The sequence below is a fragment of the Mus musculus genome, chromosome 12 (assembly GCF_000001635.26).
Source record: "Mus musculus strain C57BL/6J chromosome 12, GRCm38.p6 C57BL/6J".
In the NCBI taxonomy this organism is placed as follows: Eukaryota; Metazoa; Chordata; class Mammalia; order Rodentia; family Muridae; genus Mus; species Mus musculus.
The window spans coordinates 46761683-46775137 of record NC_000078.6 but is presented as its reverse complement, the minus strand read 5'-3'; the positions used below and the strand labels follow the sequence as shown (position 1 = coordinate 46775137).

General features: G+C 36.4%; 1 protein-coding gene across 24 annotated transcripts in view; it reads left to right on the top strand.

Moving 5' to 3' along the window:
- The window catches only part of Nova1 (NOVA alternative splicing regulator 1), a 121586-nt gene that overhangs the window by 44343 nt on the left and 63788 nt on the right, over positions 1-13455 (top strand). For 9 of the 24 annotated variants that reach the window (XM_017315157.2, XM_030246865.1, XM_017315158.1 and 6 more), the window contains one exon: positions 8747-8848. The exons of the other annotated variants lie outside the window; for them this stretch is intronic. The gene's annotated coding sequence lies outside the window, so the exon portion shown is untranslated. The remainder of the gene's footprint in view (positions 1-8746; positions 8849-13455) is intronic. 24 annotated transcript variants of the gene reach the window in all.

Here is a 13455-nt window from a genome sequence, read left to right as displayed (position 1 = left end):
TGTATGGTCCTAGGGTTATGGAAAACATTTATTTTCAGTTTATGATAAATGAGAGTTTGGATATATAGCCTGTCTTAAATATGAAGAGATGTTTAGATTTAAGAAAATCAAAAGCAGTTGATAAAACTAGAGGGTCTCAAATATGTACCTGACTATATCTTGTAGAAATGCAATTAAAACAATCTCATATTTATTTTGTAATGAATCTATAATACCATGTGTCTAAGGAGAGAACGTAATGCAGTTCACAGCGTTACAGGAGCAGTTCAACAAGGATGAGGGTAAGAATATATTCCACAGTTGCTGTGTTGCATGGTAAGCTTGACCTGTCTGATTGTACTTTTTAAAATATAATTATTTTGTGGCATTTTTGTTTCCATTAATGTCTGGGCACCACATGTATTACATGCCCATGGAGGTGAGAAGAGGGCCCTGGATACCCAGGAACTGGATGGCCTTACAGGTGGTTATAAGCAGGCATGTGGGTGCTGAGAATCAAACTGGAGACTCTTAAGGAGCAGCCAGTGCTCTTAACTGCTACAGCATATCTCTAGCATCCAATTATACTCCAATTTATTTCTTTCTTCTTTCATATTTGAGATTGTAATTTAATTACAGCATTTCTCCATTTCCTTTCCTCCCCGCAAACCCTCCTGCATACCCCTAAGCTCTTGTTCAAAATCATGCCCCCGGTTTTTGTTTTTTGTTCTTTACTAATTATCATTGCATATAAACTGTTGAGTCCATATAATGTTACTTGTATGAATGTTTTCAGAGAAGACCTTTCATTATTAGATAACCAGTTGATGTACTCTAACCTAGGAAGGCCACCTCTCTTGTTCCTAGAATTCCTTAAGGGCAAGAAGTTGTTTGTAAAGTTGAGTCTTTGTGTGCTCTGTCTAGTTTGGCATGTTCATTGATGCTGTCTTTGTTTAGCTTACATTTGGGCAGTCATTTGATTGAATTTGATGCTGTAACTTCTGGCATTGCTAAGAGATACAGTCTCGCAGCAAAATATCTGATCCTTTGCATCTTAGAATCTTTCTCCCTCATTTTCTACAATGTTCCCTTAGTGGAATGTTTTGTAAGTGTTTCTACTGGGACTGGACTCTACAACTCTGTAGTTTGATCGGTTGAAGGTTTTTGTTGTTGTTGTTTTGTAGTGGTTTCTATTTATTGTAAAGAGAAGTTTCCTTTGATGAGAGATAAGATATAAGGGTATAAGGACCAATGCTTATAGATTGTTTTTAGGGATTCTGCTGGTGGGTAAATGACTGTTTGGAATACAGTCTCTTCCAATACCCATGCCTTCATTTGTTCTGGGTAGTTAGCTAGGTTTCCAGTACGAGGCATGGTCTCCCTTTAGTTATGCAGGTCTTAAGTACAATCTGAGTGCTCAACTGTAATTTTACTAGGTTTTTCTGTACACATTTTCATCATGGTCCTGTTCCCTCTCAACTTCAAATTCTGTCTCATAGATAGATAGATAGATAGATAGATAGATAGATAGATAGATAGATAGATAACTGCAAATTCTGTCTCTCAAATAGATAGATAGATAGGTAAATAGATGGATAGATAGATAGATAGATAGATAGATAGATAGACAGACAAATAGATGATAGATAGATAGATAGATAGATAGATAGATAGATAGATAGATAGATGATAGACAGACAGATATATAGATGATAGATGAGTAAAACCACATCCTAAAACAAATAACTAATGAGACAGAAGCCAATACACCCAGAGTCAGCTTTGTGTTGACCAACCCCTCCTAGGCAGGAGGTCTGCCCTGGAGTGTGGTTGATATACTCAATGACACTTTATTGGAGAAAACTGATTTTTCTTTGCTAGTGAGTTGTACTTTTTATGCTAGTTTCCTGTTTACTTCACAGTTTTGTAGATTTGATAGCTACTGTGGTAAAGGAATGGTATATTCAAATTATGAAAGTAGCTGAGGGATATCAGAAAGGAATACTAAAGATAAAAGCAGAAGGCTGTGAATAAATCTCTACAAATTAAAAATTACTTTTAAGACTTCTTTAAGGTAGAAAACTGTATCAGATCATTTCATTATAGTCTAGTCTTCAGACTAGAGCAACAGTATTTTTGGGGGGATTATAATGTAATTACATTTCTTTCTTCCCGTTCTTACCCTCAACCCTCCCAAACAGTTTTTCCCACTCTCCTTAAATACATACCATCTTTTTTGATTGTATTGTATGCATATATGAATATGTATAAACATACATTTTTCTAAATACAACCAACGTAGCCCATACACTGTTAGTTGTATGTATTCTTTCAGGGCTGACCATTTCAACTGGACCAGCAAACGATGTGCTCCTCCCTAGCAACCATAATATTTGAAAAAGCAACAAGAGATCTATTAACTCTTTGACTAGAATACAAAAAGTACCTATATTATATATAATTCTTTGTATAAATATGCATATATAGTTTTTTAAACTTTTCTCATCTTCACTGATGGTATTCCTTCTAAGAACTGGAGACTACCTAACAAAAATCCCAATACCAGACATGAGAAGTCCTTTTGCTGTTGCCCTTGTTTGCTCCCACAGGTGGAAGGTTAGTTTCTATTGCTGAATAAACTGTGCCCTTGACACAAGTCCAGAGATGCCTGTGTTGGCACTAACCTGGATGTCTCTTCCCTGTGGGCTAGCTTTCATGGTACCAGAAGGTGTGGCCTGCGTGCTAAAGTTCCTACATTGGCCAACTTTATTCAGAGCATCAGGCAATGTTACTCTGAGGGTTAAAAAAGAGTCACCTGAGTGAGTAGAGGATACAATCACTAGGACAAGGTACACTTGTCAAAACATGTCTTTTGCATAAAGGCATATGAATAACAATAGCTGAAGTAAACCACTCCAATCAGTTACTCCTGGGAAGAGGACACATTCCAAGAACAGTCTGTGTTTCAAAGATACTGAAGTCACAAGTCTCTTGTTCTCTTCTCTTGGAGATTTCTCACAAGCATTCTTGGATTGTGCTCCAACAATTGGTTTTATACTAGATTATTTTAATTATTTAGTGTCAAATGACTAGTTTTTATACAGTAACAACAAATGGTAACCTAACTTTACAGCCTCTAAAAGTTTGTAATTATAAATTATCACAGTAGCCATTATTGCTTTGTACCTGTGAGGAGTGGTTGAGAAAATTTGTGTTGAATTGCGTGTACTGACTTAGGATGGCAAGTGACTGTAAAACGAATGGGTTATTCTAACAGTTATAAACATCATTGTAATGTTACCATATCCTTGAAAAGTGTGACATTTAAACAGGGATAAGTTCATGTATAATTTAGTTGTGTAAAATGCTGATGCCTTTATTTAAAATGAGGTACCTGAGTTTTTGAGAATCCTCCTTCAAGTATTAATTTAAATGTTAAACGCTCAGAAGGTGAGGGAGATATGTTATTAAACTATGAGTTAGAACATTCTCTAAAATTGTTTTAGATTTCTTAAGTGTAAATATCAATTGTTCATTTGAAACAAACAAACAAACAAACAATCCAGTCTTCTGTGTTGCTATCTTTAAGAATTTAAATTTTTAGGCTCCCTATTTCATTCACAGTGCTGAGGATGGAATCCAGAGCTATGATCATGTAAGGAAACTGCTCTGCCCCTGAGCTACATCTCTAGCCTTTACCTTCTTCGTTTATATAAAATCAAATATTCTCTACAAATCTGCTAAATACTTGCATTTATATGATTTAAATCACTTAGTATTCTTGATAAGTTTTACAGACTGTCAATTAGTTCCATTTTATAACATTCTATTTATACATTGTGTGTTGGCATGTGCCTGTGGACCTCAGAGGGCACCTTGTACGGTGGCTCCTGCCTCGCCTTGTGCATCCTGGACCGGTAACTCAGGCCACCTCACCTTCACCTTCAGAGCCTTAACCTGTTGAGCCCTCTCACTGGCCCACAGTTCTCTAATCAGGATCTGAAGAAAAACTTGAAGAAAGTTCTTATATACCCTGAGACTAGTATATGTTACAAAGAGTAGATAATAAGGTAATGCTCATATTTGGCCCAATACTCATGGGACACTGTAGGAAAATGACTAATGGGAGTCACTAGTCAGCTCCTTATTGGTAACTATTCCATAGACAGTATTGGCTGAGGTGAGGAATGCAGGGACATGTAAACTGCATGGTTTTCTTGGTTTTCAGTGTGAGTGTTGTCACGATTAAGCACAGTAGTGTTTATTGGCTCTTTCACTCTGGACATTTTAGGTCTGTGTAGTCTCTTTAGTGTGAACTTTAATCTCATAGTCAGTTTATAGCATCTTCCCCTTTGTTGCTTAATGCTGGTCAGATGTGGACTGTCCAGTGATGTGGCAGCAAAAGAGGTTGACATGTAGTTGCTCACTCTGCTTTGCTTCTATGAGTAGAGACTAATCTAACACGTTACCATTTCTACCCTGCACTGGTTCATGGAGAAGTGTGGTGAAGGGGAAAATGCTTGCCTATTTGAGATCTGTTGTTCATTTCCCTTCAGTCTCTGCTGCCCAGCCTTACACTTAACTAGTTCCCCGGCATTCTGTGCAACCTGAAAAACAATGACTAGCTCTACTAGAGTGGAGTGCTTTCACATAGTGCATTGTATATCTCACTTGGTTCAGAGGAGCCGTTTCCTTATGACTGCTGGCTGGTGTGTAGAGAAAATCACTGCAATAAGGGGATCTGAGAAAGGTCACTCACGTAAGTGGTGCAAGGCTGGGTCTCTTTGGCATAAAAGTCCTACCTTGTCCCATCACACTTTGCTAGTCTTGCTGGAAGAGTTCCATTCCTGCTCCTTGTATCCCAGGAAGCTTATTCTACCACTTAACCATGCTTAATCTTTACGCTGTTTGTAGTCATTTTATTCTATGTTGTTGGTCACTGAATTGAAATACTGTGTTTCCTGGTCTTCTCTGAGAACCCTGTCAACAGTACGTTTGTCATCCTATGTTATGTTTCCATAGCATAGATTTGTTTTGGGTTTATACATTTCTTGCTAGTGTTCACTGCATTTTATATTTAATGGCTCGATTTTCTTCTATTAGAATATGCTTTTCAAGTTAGCTGATCCTCTACGTGACTGCTTTACCTAGTATATGGTTTTGGACTGGAAACTGAAGAAACAGTGTTTTGTTGTTAAGTGAATGAATGAATCCTTTTATTCAGACTCAAACTTCTGAAAATAACTTTTATATATTCCATAGTTTTTCTCTTCCAGGGATTTGCATAGTATATAACTTATTGTTTGTTTTACAGTGTTTTGCTGGGTTTGAACTCAAGGCCTTACACTTGCTATGCAAGTTTCTGCCATTAAGCTAGATTCTAAACCTTAGGAGGGTTTTTAAAGCTCTTTTAGTATTTTTTTAAAGTATATGTTCCTATAATCATTTCCTCAACTGAATTATCCATATCGCTAATTAATTTCATTTTCTATGATGCTGTTAGATTGAGTTTCACGCACTGCTTACCTAAGTGCCCTTCTTAGAAGAAAATATGCTCTAATGTCTTAACATATTGGACAGGCAGTATTGTTGTTCTTACATGTAGGTTCCTGCATGTGTATTTTACACTTATCCTTTCTGGTGCAGATTCTGGACTGCCTCTTTCATCTATGCCTTCACATAAAACTATTCTTTTTCAGTGTATACATATTGGAACATATCACTACATGATATCTAACTGTTATCATGAGAAGTCTCTAGAAAAGTTTCTTTCATTGAAATGGTTGGGGCACTGTATATTTTTGTAATCTCCATGTAACAAACATTTTGCCTATTGAGTATCTGTAATACATGGTGGGAGTTACCTGTTGTTTTCCTGGTTTTAGAGCACATCTCACTTTAAGAAATTCCACACCATGTCTTCTATAATATGGGAGTATTTTGAGCTTTTTTCAGGACAAAATGTACTGTCTTGTGACAGCTCAAAGACTCCTTCCCTAAAAGCATGTATCCTTTTAAATATGTATTACCTTTTATCTTCAGAAAACAACATTTCCAAGGATTTGGGAAAATAAATTTTAAAAGCAGATCATTAATACCATTATCTTTTCAAGCATGCAATCTCCTGCTGTATTTTACAAATTTATTGATATCTAAATATATTTACATGTGGTGAAAATGAAAGTGATAAAGCAAGTGAAATCATTTCATATAAACAATTCAAGCCAACTTGTCCATAACTGCCATTGTTGAGAGCAAGTGTAATCAAAGAAGCAAAGCAAAGTACTATGGCATTGGGGAGTGCAGACTAATGGAGGAATCGTAGCCTCAACTTATCTTTGGCAGTTTTGTAATTTCACATAATTGTTGAAGTGATTTTAAACCTTAGAAAATAATGACTAAATGAAAGTCCCTTTATGTAGTAGTAAATTAATATGGGTCACTGGAAAGAAGCTGAGTCACTAGTCACTGCTGTTGATATAGTAGGCCAAGTGTCAAAATGCATGTCTCATCAAGGGTGTGTGGTGTTAAAGACCATCACTTTAAATGGAGATTCATTTCGCATGAGAAGTAGCAGCTACTTAGACTTCTATATTTAATTTACAAAGATTACCTCTACTTTTTGTGTTAAGTTTCTTAAATGAGTTATTAGTAATTCCTTGAAATTCATGGGGGACACTGGAGAACATCTTAAGAGCCTTACAAAAGCTTATGGTATGTTTTCAGTGGAAGAATTTAGGGACTCATTCATGTGTCTTCATTTCAGTGTGCAATCTTACAGAATTTCTGGCTTCTGTATGATTTGTATATGAAAATTATACCAAGAACCCCTGGTTCCTGTCTTGTAAATGAAGAGGCCAACAAACAATCCTTTCTCCTTTTTACCACATGCTGACCCAGAATGGAAGTGCTATTTATTCATACCGTGTCTTAACTGTACAAAGGCAAGAAGACTGAGTGGGGACTGGGAGTAGCTATTTCAGACTGCACTGAGGACATGAGCCAGTGTAAATACATTCTTAATTAGCAAATTAGAGGAAAAATTCTTGACTTAAAGAGCACCTTTTTTTGACAGTTTTGTTGGACTTTCACACAAACCACCTCAGTCTCAGGAGTATTATGTTATTAAATAAAGTGGTCTGAGTTTTGTCATAGTGATCAATTCTTAGTTTAAGAACACACATAACATAGCCTGAGGCATACACAGCATGGCTGCCGTGTTCTATAGATAGACTCACTGCATTTAAGTAAGTGGCTCTATCAGAAAAGAGCAAGGAATGGAAAATAGTGTTGCAGTTTCTCTCTACATTCTTGTTTAGGCCTGCTGTTAATTACAACTAGTTCTACTTAAATGACATTCCAAATAAAGACTTTTAAATATTAAGTCAATCCCTGATATAGTTATCTCTTGTAAGGCTATGCCAGTGCCTGGCAAATACACACTGGATGCTCACAGTCAGCTATTGGATGGAACACAGGGTCCCCAATGGAGGAGCTAGAGAAAGTACCCAAGGAGTTAAAGGGGTCTGTAGCCCTATAGGAGGAACAACAATATGAACTAACCAATACCCCCAGATCTTGTGTCTCTAGTTGCATATGTATCAGAGGAGGGCCTAGTCTCCTATCAATGGGAGGAGAGGCCCTAGTTCTTGCTAAGATTATATGTCCCAGTCCAGGGCCAGGAAGCAGGAGTGGGTGGGTTGGAGAGCAGGGTGGGGGGAGGGTATAGGGGACTTTCAGAGAGGAAACTAGGAAAGGGGATAGGACTTGAAATGTAAATGAAGAAATTATCTAATAAAAAATAAAATATTATAAAATAAAATAGTGTGAACTCTGTAGAAAAGTATAAGCATGAAGTGTCAGTAGAGACAGGAAGTAAGGACTCCCCTTCAGCATGCGGAAGTGGCATTCTTAGACACTTGTTTTTGAATTCTCTCTAATTCAATCCAAGGTGAATTGTAGGTAAAGAGCATTACTGTAGTAAATTCAAGATGCATTAATAAACTTCAGTAGTGATGAATTAAAGCCATCTTACTCTTCATTAACCTACTGTTTACATGGTCCTAGAAAAATGACTATTTCTAGTGAGTAACCCAGTTTAACTTCGGAGGACAACAGTTATTCTGTGTACAAGATTATTTTAAAATTCTATAATTTGAAATGTAATTTGTCACTAGATGTTGATTACTAGTCACTTCATTAAAAATAATTTACAGTTTTGGAATGACTTTTTCCCCATTTCTCTAATGGTATATTTGTGTGGCTTAGCTTCAAGTTTGGTGTCTCAGCCTGTTTTGGATTCCCCCACATCCTTGATCTGTCATCTTCAAAAAACAACAAAAAAAAAAGTGAACTAGGTGAACAGTAGTGGATAATACTGTATAAATTTACTTATTCTAGAGATATTTCTGTTGAAATAATGTTATAAATGAATATATGCTTGGGTTTGTTTGGTTTTTTTTACCATGTTTTACATTTAGTTTATAACTGTGTTGTGAATTGAACAGCTGTATCCTGTTCCTGTTCATTCTTAACATCCAGCCTTTAAATGAGTGGCAGTCATCTGTGTAGGTCTCTCGTGACTGAGTGATGTATTGTGTTTTGCCGTGGCAGTTTTCACCCAGTCGCTCCTGTTCTTAAATATGTTCATTTTCTATAGTACTCTTCACCCCTGTATGTATGTACAGGAATCACTTCACCCACCACCGAATTGCAGCCACTCCTGAAGTGGAACGCAGCCACTGTTTAACAGCGCGCTTTCCCCTAGGTGCTGCCAGCGGCAGAAGAGATTGTACATGGGCCCGTACAGAAGGTATTTCTCCACGGTGCCATCTGCAGAGTGACACTGACTAGGAGTACCACATAGACTGTAAGTTCCTTGTGTACCCGCCATAGACTGGAAAACGCAGTAAGACAGAGTAACAGATAGCTCAGGAGGGCAGGCAAACCTGCTGCTTCTCTCCCTGGCTCGAAATGTGATTTGTGATCGCGACCAAGTTGGATTATCTCATAGATGGATGGATGAACCACTTTTTGGAAATTAATTTATTTTGAAAACCGAGAGAAACTAAGATACTTTTTTGTGAATTGTTCACAAACCAAATGTTAAGACTTCAAGTTGTGTGCAGGTTTTGAAGTAGCCAGAACATCCCTAAGGCAGTAGAGCCATATTGTTAAGGTTGGCTGTCCGGGTGTCAGCAGAAGCAACCCCTTGGCCTTGCTAGCAGAGGCCCGAGGGTTAGTGCTGGCGCTGCTTCTGGTGAGAGGTTTGAAGGAAAGCCAGTATGTGATGAACTCAGTTGGCTTTCTTAATTTAGAAACAACAAGTTTCAATTAAAAAGAAATATGTTTTGAATTCAGGCATGGGAGAAAGTAGAGTGTTAAATAAAACATAATATGCTTTGGTCTCTGTCTCCCATTTATTTAATAATTTTTTTGTTGGTATAACCTAATTTGAAATAGTACTTTCTTTAGTACTAGTAGTTAGACAATTTTTCTTACTTTTATTATTTAAAAATCATTAGGCAAATTTTTGTTTGTATTATACTATCTGTGCGAATGGTTTTTATTTTTGCTATTTTAGAATTTTTTATGTTCAGTGATATGATCTGCTATTTGTTTATTTATTTACTTTTGATGAGCCTTTTGACATTTTTATGTAAAAACTTATTAGGGCTCCTGAAGTCTTAATCACAAATCACATATTGTCATTTGGTCATATAGCTCTCTACTCTGAACGGTAAATTGAAGACACTTATGCACACATCTGTGTCTGTACAATCTTCCCCAAACATGATTGAGGTTAATTTCAAGCAGCTTATTTATTTACATATTTATTTATAGGAAGTAGATAGGAAAAGACGTGTTTCTAGAGACCCCTTGAATCTTTTTGTTGAACACAGGCAGAATGCCCTGTATTCAAGATGGTATTTTATATTATGTTTTGATGTGAATTTTTTCTAGTTAGCATATTGTTTGTGATGGTTAGTAGCTGAGTGTCATGGGTGCAGTCTTAGGAAGACAGTGGGTTTCCTCCAGAGGCTTCCACTAATTTCGATTTTTAAGTAGAAAATTTGGAAATGAAGTTTTTTTAAATACATTTATTACAATTCTCAAAAACTTTTTAAAATCAAATGAATTAGAAAAAAAGACATTTAAATTCAGAGTAAAATTTTATTTAAATAGAGCCAACATACATTTTAATTTGTACCATTATTTGTATAGTCTTAAGACTTAAAAAATGTCAACTAAACTTAATAAAGTATAGTATAGATATATTACAGTTTGGTCTTTCTAGCAAGAAGGCATTACCAGTTTATTAACTATTAAAGTCTCTATCACTTTTTTATGTTCTCAAAACAGGTAACTTTTAACTACAGCTGTTTCTTTTTATTAATTCTGGGAGGAAGAGATATGTTTCATATATTACATTGCCTTTTTAAAAAAGTCATAGATTGTATTTGTTATATGACTGAGTGTATTCAGAATTATTCTGGTTATCTGTTTTATACTTAGTATGTGGCAATAAAAGTTTGACAACTTATTAGGTTCTATTTCTGACCATGTGAGTCTGATATTAAAATGTAGCTCCAATGCAGTTTGATTGGGACTTCAGGTAGAAATGTACTGAATTCATGCCTGTGTTCCTTGAACGTAATGCAGCTGTGGAGTCCCAGCAAGCTGTGAGTTTGGAGCATTTGTCAGTCATTTAGAAGCTGTTGTCATACCATAGAGTAAATGCAGACTGTCTCTAGGAAACAGGAAAATGTGTTCCTCCATTTGACTTTGTACAACTAGAACTGTTGTGATTATTAAATTAACACACACTTCATTGTTTGAGAATTCAGAAATAAATATTAGCATAGGAATAATTAAACCTTAATGAATTTGCAAATGTTTACCCTGCATTACAATTTTCAATTTGCAATAAGAAAAATAAAGTCAATTGTAAAAATAAAAATTTAACTTCTTAAATGATGGGTCCTCAGACACCTGTCAGTAATGTTCTGGCAGTTCCCAGATTTCATGGAGGAACTTGAAAAGTAATTTTAGGAGCAAAGTGAAACTGATGTAAATGAAAGCCCAAGTAGAAAATTTTGCAAGAAAGATTTATGTACCTTAAATTATTTTAAAATAAATTCTAAATAGTTCTATAGTTTGGGATTTTGAAATGTTATCTACAGATTTGTAGAATATCTTTTGATTTAGAAATATATTTTACATTATCCAAAACATATAAAATTATAGTGTGTTCTAGCATCAAGTATTAAAAATAAAAAACAAATTATTGTATTCAATCAGTAGGCGAAACATTTCAGGTATTTTATTTACCAGAGTCACAGAGAGAAATGTTTTGGTCCCTAGCACTATATAGACAGATAACTTTATAGTTCGTGCTAAATGGCCAGTATTTTAATTACTTCATTTAAGACAAATTTAGCATATCATATCCTGTTTTAATTATTGAAAAGATAATTTATTTTCAATAGAATAACATGTACAATTAGAATTTAGATAATTTAAGAATAAATCTTAACTAATTTCTGTTTATTTTTGTAAATGTAGTATTTTCAGTGTATATGTCATCAGTCTGAATTTTTGAGTGTGTTTTCATAAAAAGCCACTGATGCCACAAACCTGATTATAATACTGAAGTAGCAAACATTTGTTGCTTCGTTGACATAAGGATAGAAATTGCCATGTGTCCTGTTAATACTTGTGTGTAGATGTATGTATTCCTGTGTGTTTCGATTTTCGAATGTATTTTGTAGTGCAATCTGGAAATCCAACTGTCATATGTAGCGACTTAATCAAGTGTAAATTGCTTAACAAGTTTAAAGTTTTTGTTTTGTTTTGTTTTGACTGTTAATTGCGTATCATTACACCTACCTCACAGGGTTGTTGTGGGGAAAATAATAAACATACTTGAAAGAGCGCTTAACATCTGCTACAAGTGCAATATCTGAAAACCGTGTGTTACTAAAGCCTCGAAGCCTCCCAACTCCATTGTGTGCAAGGTGAAATCCAAGTGCTTGTCACAGTGTGTGACCTGATCCTCCCTAGTCCCCAACTGACTCATTCTTTGTTTCCAGACTGTGGTGGTGTTGTTGAAGTTTTAGTAGTCACTTGCAACACAAAAATGTTGTGTGTGTCTCTGTGTGTGTCTCTGTGTGTGTCTGTGTTGTTTTCTACCATTGTCCGTTTTGTCCATCTGGACCACTGGGTCACTGTCTTCTGTGCTGCCAGCTCACACCTAGTCTTCACTGTGGCTTTCCTCTGCAATAAGAGGTCTCCTAGCCCTGCTCCTCCCGTGTTTGTTGTATAACTAACCCCTGTACATGACCCTGGGCTGGTTCCTAGATTATTATCATAGGTAATCCTTATATGATTATTGTGCATTTATTACAAAGAAACTTTGATTTTTCTGTACTTATAAAAAGTGGATGCCCAGCTACATAGAGCCACATGAGGGTCGTGGTTATGTACTAAGTCAGTCCACTTGGCTTTATCATTCCCATAGTAATTAACCAAATAAAGGATTGGAGTACCCAAGGGATTAAACCTCTCTTGCCTTACTCTTTCCTGTCATTGTGCCTGCACTTCTATTGTGATGATGTTTTCTGTCTTGATAAAATCCTGCCCACGATTTTCATCTCGTTTCCTTTACTGTCTGTTGGCTCCTGCTTTTGGCATTCTCTGGCAGAAGTAAGAATTACATGTGTTCCAGAAATTACATGTTGACTAAAAATCTACATCAATTTTTCTCTGCCTTCTTTAGCTTCACCACCCTTGGTTTGGTCAAGCCTTCCCATCATTGCTGTGTTCCTTGGTCTGTAATCTTCCTCCGACTTTTATTCTAAAATTGCCTCATTTCATTGGCGAACATGTATGTAAGGTTTTAATGTGTGTGTGGCATGGTGCAGTACTAAATTTTTAGTATCTTTTGTTAAATTGTTCCTTTAAAACGCCATGCATGTGTGTCATGCATTGTTCTTGCTCTCACCCCTTAGCTCCCTGATCACTAGTGTACCCCTCTCATCCCCTTCCTCCCCACAACTCACTCACCTGTAATAACATGTGGAGTTTGTCAGAATGTAACTTATATATGTATGGTGATGTTTAGGTGTCTTGCTGTATTTCCCCATGCCAGTCTCACAATTGGGGGTTCAAGCCATCCCATTCTACTACACTGTTTGTAAACATTTGTGTGTGTGTGTGTGTGTGTGTGTGTGCATGCTCCACCAAATTATAGGAAGCCTGTTCATTTCTAAGGCAATATCCCAAACTTGTGATTTTACATCTTCATTTTCTACTCTTCTCTTCTTCCCTTTTTCTCCCTCCCTCCATCCTCCCTCCCTCTTCCACCTTCTCTTCCTCTTTTTCTCCTCTTAGCTCTCCTCCACTCTGTCCTTGTCTTTTTAGCTTTCCCTACCCCTAATCGACTGCCAGCCTCTCATTGTCCTACTTTAGAATGTG